Source organism: Rhipicephalus microplus, unplaced genomic scaffold (genome assembly GCF_043290135.1).
Source record: "Rhipicephalus microplus isolate Deutch F79 unplaced genomic scaffold, USDA_Rmic scaffold_288, whole genome shotgun sequence".
Taxonomy (NCBI): Eukaryota; Metazoa; Arthropoda; class Arachnida; order Ixodida; family Ixodidae; genus Rhipicephalus; species Rhipicephalus microplus.
In genome coordinates this window covers 165,001-171,721 of record NW_027464859.1, presented here as the reverse complement: position 1 = coordinate 171,721, position 6,721 = coordinate 165,001, and the positions used below count along the sequence as shown (strand labels likewise).

The 6,721-nt window shown below is 59.2% G+C and overlaps 2 non-coding genes across 2 annotated transcripts; both read left to right on the top strand.

The window, feature by feature from the left end:
- The first annotated feature begins 2,143 nt into the window (after positions 1 to 2,143).
- LOC142793158 (small subunit ribosomal RNA) lies at positions 2,144 to 3,958 on the top strand. The gene has a single exon (XR_012891478.1). It is a non-coding gene; the product is annotated as a small subunit ribosomal RNA (ribosomal RNA).
- Positions 3,959 to 5,677: 1,719 nt separating this feature from the next.
- On the top strand, positions 5,678 to 5,830 carry LOC142793157 (5.8S ribosomal RNA). The gene has a single exon (XR_012891477.1). It is a non-coding gene; the product is annotated as a 5.8S ribosomal RNA (ribosomal RNA).
- The last annotated feature ends 891 nt before the right edge of the window (positions 5,831 to 6,721 follow it).

The window sequence follows — 6,721 nt, the reverse complement described above, 5'->3', positions numbered from 1 at the left end:
CCCATGGCGGTCTGGGTGCTTATCGCTGCTATTATAGGGGCACCCCGGCAGACGCAAAAAAAAAAAAAATTTTTTTTCGACATTCTTTCTTGCTCGTCGACCTCGGGTGACCCAGGTCGCAGTGGGAGCCGCGCACGAAAGCGGCGTCGCGAGACGGCTTCGCGGTCGCTAGTCGCACGAGCTCGGCAACCGCGTCTGCCGGGGCGGAGTTCGGGACGCCGACGGCTAAGTGGGAACCGCCGCTCGGATGTTCGCCGTTTGTGGCCGAGTGAGTGCTGGCACTCCGGCGAAGCCAAACGGGGCCGATTCCGGCACGATATCGGCGTCTTTCTACGTGCTCGCCGGCGACCGTCGCACGAGTACGGCAAAGTGCGTCTGCCGGGGCGGGGTTTGCGACGCGTACGCAATAGTGAGAACCGTCGCTCGGATGTTCGTCGTCTTTCGCCGAGCCAGTGCTGGCACTCCGGCGAAGCCGAACGGAGCCGATTCGGGCACGATATCGGCGTCTTTCCACGTGCTCGCCGGCGACCGTCGCACGAGTACGGTAAACCGCGTCAGCCGGGGCGGAGTTCGGGACGCCGATGCGAAAGTGGGAAGCGCCGCTCGGATCTTCGCCGTTTTTGGAGGAGTCAGTGGCGGCACTCCGGTGAAGCCAAGGTGCGCCAATTCGCGCACGATATCGGCGTCTTTCGACGTGCCCGCCGGCCACCGTCGCACGAGTACGGCAAACCTCGTCTGCCGGGGCGGGGTTTGCGACGCCGACGCAAAAGTGGGAACCGCCGCTCGGATGTTCGCCGTTTTTGGCAGAGTGAGTGCTGGCACTCCGGCGAAGCGAAAGAGCGTGAATGCGCCCACGAAAGTAGCGTATTTGGACGTGCTTGACGGCGACCGCCGCAGGAGTACGAAAAACCACGTCAGCCGGGGCGAGCGACCCACGGCGGTCTGGGTGCTTATCGCTGCTATTATAGGGGCACCCCGGCAGACGCAGAAAGAAAAAAAAAAAAAAAATGGGGACATGGCGTGCGTCACCGTGCGGCTTCGCAGCGTTGCCGAAGTCGCCGAGCCCTTCGACTGAGCCGAACGGCGGACAGGGAACGTTGGTCGGCCGTTCTAACCTGTCGGTGCCACGCCGAGACGTCGTTAAGGAAAACCGCGTCGTGGGCCTCTACGACGCCGTCGAGTCGTTGTACGTTTGGTGTCCAGCGTGTCGGCGGCGAGTAGCGGACACGTCGTTCACGACTTCGGTCTTTCGCAGTCGACGCGAACTTGCGGAGAGTCGTGGTGCCTCACGTTTTCGGCAGAAACCGCGGCGGAATTTTCCCGTGCGTGCGCGCACGACCTCGGTGCTGTGCCGTCAGCGTAGTGTTGCACAAACTCGTGGCCTACCCAAGGTGCGGTACGTTTGCGGCCGTATCCTCGGTGGGAATTTCGTGAGTAGGGTCGCAAATTCTACGACCTCGGCGGGTTTGAGAGCGACGTAGACTTGTGGCACGCTCAACGTGCCACACGTTTCGGGGCACACCCGCGGTGAAATTTTCTCGAGTACGCTCGTATTAGTGCCCAAGGAGGTCTGGGTACTTATCGCTGCTATTATGTGGGGGTTCTCGTGAGCGGCGTACGCGAAAGCGACCGGGTGTCTGATATGCGGCGGGCTTCGGCCTCGTCAAGCGTGTCCTCGGGTCTGCTCCAGGGGAATCCACGGCAGTCGTCTGCAGCCTCATCCGCTTGATGCGTTAGGGGCTGGTTGTCGGACGGTGCCGTTTTACCACGATATCGAGGTGTGTTCCGTGTCGTCCTCGGGCGATTCAGATGCGAAAGCGCCGAAGACGCGGGCGTGACCCGTCGTCTGGCGGCTTTGCAGTCTCGGCTCCGTTGCTAGTTCCGGCCGGTCCACCGACAGTGCAGCGGGCTTGGGCAACCCGCACGGCGCGACCGAGTCGATGCAACGAAAAAGAGCGAGCATGAACGTGCTTCTTGCCGCACGGCTCCCACTCGTCTTTCGGGAAGGTTGTGCCGTAGCGAGCTCGAACGCCGTCATCTCGGAGTGCAAAATAAGCGTGTTGGGGCGCCTGAAGGTGGCCTCCGCCGCACACAGACTGCGTCCGGCCCGCCGAAGGCGAGGACGGACGCGCAGTCGAACGATTACCTGGTTGATCCTGCCAGTAATCATATGCTTGTCTCAAAGATTAAGCCATGCATGTCTAAGTACATGCCGAAATAAGGCGAAACCGCGAATGGCTCATTAAATCAGTTATGGTTCCTTAGATCGTTTCTTCCTACTTGGATAACTGTGGCAATTCTAGAGCTAATACATGCAGTGAGCCTGGAGCCCTTTGGGTAACGGGTGCTTTTATTAGACCAAGATCGATCGGGTTTCGGCCCGTATTGTGTGGTGACTCTGGATAACTTTGTGCTGATCGCATGGCCACGAGCCAGCGACGTTTCTTTCAAGTGTCTGCCTTATCAACTTTCGATGGTAGGTTACTTGCTTACCATGGTTGTTACGGGTAACGGAGAATCAGGGTTCGATTCCGGAGAGGGAGCCTGAGAAACGGCTACCACATCCAAGGAAGGCAGCAGGCGCGCAAATTACCCACTCCCGGCACGGGGAGGTAGTGACGAAAAATAACAATACGGGACTCTTTTGAGGCCCCGTAATTGAAATGAGTACACTCTAAATCCTTTAACGAGGATCAATTGGAGGGCAAGTCTGGTGCCAGCAGCCGCGGTAATTCCAGCTCCAATAGCGTATACTAAAGCTGCTGCGGTTAAAAAGCTCGTAGTTGGATCTCAGTTCCAGACGAGTAGTGCATCTACCCGATGCGACGGCTCGGACTGAACATCATGCCGGTTCTTTCTTGGTGCACTTCATTGTGTGCCTCGAGATGGCCGGTGCTTTTACTTTGAAAAAATTAGAGTGCTCAACGCAGGCGAGTCGCCTGAATAAACTTGCATGGAATAATAGAACAAGACCTCGTTTCTGTTCTGTTGGTTTTTGGAATACGAGGTAATGATTAAGAGGGACGGACGGGGGCATTCGTATTGCGGCGCTAGAGGTGAAATTCTTGGACCGTCGCAAGACGAACTACTGCGAAAGCATTTGCCAAGAATGTTTTCATTGATCAAGAACGAAAGTCAGAGGTTCGAAGGCGATCAGATACCGCCCTAGTTCTGACCATAAACGATGCCAACCAGCGATCCGCCTGAGTTACTCAAATGACTCGGCGGGCAGCTTCCGGGAAACCAAAGTATTTGGGTTCCGGGGGAAGTATGGTTGCAAAGCTGAAACTTAAAGGAATTGACGGAAGGGCACCACCAGGAGTGGAGCCTGCGGCTTAATTTGACTCAACACGGGAAAACTTACCCGGCCCGGACACTGGGAGGATTGACAGATTGAGAGCTCTTTCTTGATTCGGTGGATGGTGGTGCATGGCCGTTCTTAGTTGGTGGAGCGATTTGTCTGGTTAATTCCGATAACGAACGAGACTCTAGCCTATTAAATAGGTGCGGGGTTCCCAGCACCTTACAACCTTCTTAGAGGGACAAGCGGCTCCTAGCCGCACGAAACAGAGCAATAACAGGTCTGTGATGCCCTTAGATGTCCGGGGCCGCACGCGCGCTACACTGAAGGAAGCAGCGTGTCTTTATCCCTGTCTGAAAAGACTGGGTAACCCGTGGAACTTCTTTCGTGATTGGGATAGGGGCTTGCAATTGTTCCCCTTGAACGAGGAATTCCCAGTAAGCGCGAGTCATAAGCTCGCGTTGATTACGTCCCTGCCCTTTGTACACACCGCCCGTCGCTACTACCGATTGAATGATTTAGTGAGGTCTTCGGACCGATGTCCGGCGCGGCCTTTCGGTTGCGCCGGTCTGTTGGAAAGATGACCAAACTTGATCATTTAGAGGAAGTAAAAGTCGTAACAAGGTTTCCGTAGGTGAACCTGCGGAAGGATCATTAACGGATTGTGAAGGGTGAGCGCCTCAGCTGCGTCTGCGCCCGACACTTTCTGCCGCTGACCCCGTTTGGACGCGGGGTCGGCTTTTCCCCACGGGGCTGCCTGAATGTGGAGCGGCACCCCGTGACAAATTGTTGCGCCCAGCGGACGCCAACACCGCGACCTTGGACGGTCGGCCAGGTGGCGGACGCGGGTACAAACGGCGCAACGCACTCATAGGTCGGCTTTCGACCCGCCACTGCACCGTGGCTCGAAGCGCTCGAAATGCGCGACCCGACCGCTGCGGGACCGCCTAGTACTGTAAACAGGAGCGGCGGAGCGCGAACGGCGAGTCGTGGTTACGTCGGTAGAAGGCGAGGCTGCGCGTTCCCGAAACGCCAGCCGAGTGCCCTCCCGACCGTTCGAGCGTGCAAGAACGAGACCCGACAATCGCGCGGCGACTGCCAAGTACGAGAGGAACGGCACAAGCGTCGGCGGTCGGTCAAGGAACTGGCGATGTGACGGGTCCGCTGTGCACCAGTGCATACCGTCCCGCCGTCCGCGGCAAGCGCCTCCGCGTCCTCGGGTGACGGAGGCTGCCGGTCGGTTCTTGCAGGCGAGGGATCTCGCTGGCACCGGTTCGCGTTGACGCGCGGCCGGTCATGGCACGGCGATGCGACGGCCGAGGTGCGCAGTACTCGATGGAGGAACCGCACGCTCCGATGACCGTCCCGCCCTCCGCGGCGTATGCGTACCGACCGTAATGGTTGCAGCAGCGCCGGCCGGCTTTTGAATTCGCCACACGAAACACGGTGCGAGATCGCGGTTAGGGGAGCGTCGACGTTGCCAGGCGTTTTGCTTGCTGCCGAGGGAAAGGCGGCACGGCCACGTCGCGCTCGTCGCGATTAGCGGGTCTGCGCGCTTTGGGAAGGTGCCGCAACGACTTGCCGAAAGAGGAAGCACGGAAGAACGAGGGACTTGGACGTCCCGACAATTGAACGCACTTGCGGCCAGGCCCTTGCTGGCTTCGTTCTTCCGCCTCGAGTAGGCTCGTACGCGGCTCCGGCGCCGAAAGTGGTCCTTGGCACCGACTTCGGTGGACGTGGGAAGTGCCGCGCAAGTACGGCGCGCCTGGCTCCACCTGTTGGCTAAAGTAGGCAGCCGGATCGGCATTTTGGTGTGCGGTGGCAAACCGTGGATGCGAAAAAAGCTTGTGCGATTTCGTGGAACAAAAAGCGGGGGTCCCCCTTTTTATGCGGAGGAGACCGACCCGCCTGCCGTGGTGAACCGCGACGCCACGGTAAAAACGGGAGAGGCTTGTCGATGGGACCGTGCATCCCGCGCTCCACGGAGGCCGGGAGGCGGCCGCCCGAGGAAATGTGTAGCCGTCGAGGCCCGCATCTGCGTGCACTCTTATCCAAATGGGTGTACCGCAGGCATTTTCTGGTTAGGCGGGCCAATGAGAGCGAGCACACAACGATACCTACGGGTCCGGCTTGGAGAACCGGCTTCGACGCCTCCCGAGTATTTATAGAGGGGTGGACCACGAAAGCACTCGCAAGTAGCGAAAGCGAAACGCCGTCCGAAACACACCGTTTGCTCGATTTGCGGCAGCCGAAAAAGGCGCGGCAGAGTTTTGGAGTCCAAGCGTGCGCTGAAAAGCGCCCTTCTTGGCCACTGTTTGGCCGAGTGCCAGAAACGTTTGGTTTTGACTGTACGGAATTGAACAAACACTTTTTCACGACTCTAAGCGGTGGATCACTCGGTTCTCGGGTCGATGAAGAACGCAGCCAGCTGCGAGACTTGGTGTGAATTGCAGGACACACTGAGCACTGATTCTTTGAACGCACATTGCGGCCTTGGGTCTTCCCTTGGCTTCGTCTGTCTGAGGGTCGGATCACATATCAAGAGAGCCTTCGGCGCACAAGGGAACGTGAGCCGTCGACTCGTTTTGACCGCGTCGGCAACACGGACAGCACGCTGAACACCTCACAGCGAGCGCCAACAGCGGCCACTCAAGGGCGAGACGGTGGCGACCGTCGTGCCAGAGCCCAACCGAAACGGGGGCGACCGACTGCATTGAGGATGTGGCACCTCGTTGAGACCGCCGCAGGACTTCGAGTCGGAAGGAAGCCTGCAGGGAAAGTGCGGTCGAGGTTGCGTACTCCTCTCTGCGACCGGGCGCGCAAGAGCTGCGAGAGCCACGGACGCGCAACTTTAACGCACGGTAAACACGAGGAGCGAAAGCCGGCCAGCAAAGCTTCTCCAGCCGTGCGCAAAGTGCGCGAGATCGCAGCCTTGCGTTGCGCTTGTTGCCCTCGAAGTAAGCAGGGTGTCCCGTAGACCGGGCGCTCGAACACGCTGCGGGGCCGTGCCTCCTCCAGGCTTTGCCGCGCGAACAGGGAACGTTCGCGCGCAAAGCGCAGGGAGGTGAGGAGGCTGCGCCCGACGTTTGCGGTTCGCTGCGTACGCGGTTGATGCGGAGAGCACGGCGCGACGACTTGCCGCGAAGCGGAAAAAGTCTCCCGCACGAGTTGGCGAAACGTTGGCGAAGCTTAAGGCGTTCTCGTCGTAGTCCGCCGTCGGTCTAAGTGCTTCGCAGTTCCCGTCCCGTTCAAAAAACTGGGCCACTCCAGTTGGGGCGGGGGCGACGCTACACGAGACGATGCCTCTCGCCAGGCTGCGTGGCTGCCCTTGCGGCGGCGGCGACTGGCCTCGGCGGTGTTTGGGCTTTCGACACGGTCGTTTATCACGCAACTGCTCGGACGACGCACGCGCGCAGCGGA